Source organism: Frankliniella occidentalis, unplaced genomic scaffold (assembly GCF_000697945.3).
Source record: "Frankliniella occidentalis isolate FOCC.00 unplaced genomic scaffold, Focc_3.1 Scaffold9, whole genome shotgun sequence".
Lineage (NCBI taxonomy): Eukaryota > Metazoa > Arthropoda > Insecta > Thysanoptera > Thripidae > Frankliniella > Frankliniella occidentalis.
The window spans coordinates 3280486-3282561 of record NW_026267139.1 but is presented as its reverse complement, the minus strand read 5'-3'; the positions used below and the strand labels follow the sequence as shown (position 1 = coordinate 3282561).

At 65.2% G+C, this 2076-nt stretch overlaps 1 protein-coding gene across 1 annotated transcript in view; it reads right to left on the bottom strand.

Annotated features, from left to right (window-relative positions):
• The window catches only part of LOC113212146 (methylenetetrahydrofolate reductase), an 8600-nt gene that overhangs the window by 5743 nt on the left and 781 nt on the right, over nt 1-2076 (bottom strand). The window lies entirely within an intron of this gene.

The window sequence follows — 2076 nt, the reverse complement described above, 5'->3', positions numbered from 1 at the left end:
GAAATACACGTATTACGAAATACTGTGTGCACGGAAATCTCGAGAGAAAACCCCCTCGCCAGTGTACATCGCGGAGGATGGGGGAGCGGGTCGTTAGGCGGGGGTAGCGCGAGATAACACGAAGTGAAAGTAACCGTCGGGGTTTCCCTGCTCCTCCCCCGTTGACACTGATATGTTTTTTCTCCCCGGCGTGCGCCTCCCAAAATATCTCGAGGCTGTGTGAGGCTGGCGGTAGATAAGGCCCGGCGCCCCCGGCGCCGCCGGCCCGGTCAAGGGATTGCGTTGTTTGGAAAATGCAATGCGCCGCAGCCATAGCAGCCGGCCCTACCGGGGCGAGCAGGTTCGGTTCGGGCGGGATCTGGGGCGCGGCCGGGGACATGGGACATACCCAGCCAGCCCCTGCGTCATACGTCGTCTCGAGCGGCGCGTCGCGTTCTGAAGGGTCAAGCGCCGGCTTCCTATTTTCTTGACCTCCCCTCGCTGACCCCCGCAGCTGCTACAGCTGCCGCCGTCTGCAATCGTTTTCGCACTCCGACATCTGCGACGCAAAAAAAAAAAGCAACAACGAGATAAATATAGTTTGCAGACGATTGTCTTGGCCCGTCTTGCCTTTTGGTGCGCTGGCTGCGCCACGGCGCGCCCTGGAAGCCCTATCTGTCGCCACCATCGGGCTCCTCAAACAAGTGCGGGGCGGGGGCTCGTCGGCGAGGGTCGGGCCTTGCCGACGGCGCCCAGCCCACGTCCGAGTGCACCGGCAGCAGCGCTTGGGCTGATTCATTGAGCTGCCCGGGAGATTCACCTTCCATTCTGCCTCGTTACCGCTCGGCCGTGGTGCAGGGGAATGCACTCGCCGACCTGCCGCCCCCGTGCGCGCGTGCAAGGCGCGTGTCTCCTCACTCTCTGCCCACACTCTTTGATTAGCCAGGTTTTGTTGCGCGACTTGCACGATTTGTGTAACTGCCGGTAACTGCTCCCGTCTGCCCCTCTCCAGCCCCTCTCCAGCCCCTCTCCTTCCCCCCCTCTCCCTTTCCGCGCGTCCTAGATCACCCCACCCCCGCGCAGTCACGTTGCCCCTTGAAAATCAATGACTGGCGGCGGGGGTGGTCCTGTGTGATGCTGCGGGGGGAGGAGGAGCAGCAGCAGAGGGCTTAACGGGAGGGAGGAGGGCGTCAGCAGCTGGCGGGGGCACTGACACCCCCTCGCCCCCCCCCCCCCCATGGTCTCCTCCCAGCCCCCGCTGTTCTCGTTTCCGGCCTTTTGAACAAGTCCCCGTGCTCTTGCCGGGCTGGCTCCGGGCCGGGGTTGACTTGGCCCTCCCTCTCTGTCCTCCCCGTGTCTTCCCGGTGACCCCTCCCATGCGGAAGTCCGCGTCCTGAATGATGGAACAGAGCCCAGCCGGGCCAAAGTCCGTGTTCCGCCAGCGCCGAGAGCCGCGCACTCTGAGCGCTCTGCTCGGCTCTGCGCCCCCCTCGGCGGGGGAGGGAGGGGGGGAATCGAATTAAGCCTCAAGAGGCCGGGGTCCGCGGGGAGCGCAGAGCCGGCGGGAGAGCGCGCGCGAGAGAGGTCCCATAATCAATCAATAATCAATTATCTCTGGCCAAAAGATGCGGCGGCCCCGGCCGGACGGGACGGCCGGCGGCGGGGCGGCGAGGTGTGCCTCTCGCGCACCCTGCGCCCTCCACGGCGGCGACCCTCCCCTCCGCCCTGCCTCTCCGGTGGTCGTGCAGCGCTGTTTGCTCGAAGCAACGCCAACGATAAGAGTCACCATGCGGACGGTCTTGTTCCTGTCCAGATGAGATAGCCATTACATCACCTTGGGGATCCCAGGCGAACACACCTCACACCTCACGATGCGAGCGGTATATACGCGGGCGGGGTGATGGTGATGAGGTGAGGTGGGGGTCTGGGCAACGAGCCGGAGACGGGGTGTTGCCTCCAGGCCCACTCCCGGACGCCGACGCCAGTAGTCCAGGGACGGCGCCGTGACGACGACGCGGCACCACGAGGCGCCCGTCGGGGAGGGGGAGGGGAGGGGGAGGGGAGGTCATACCACCGGGCCGTCGGAAGCACTCCCGA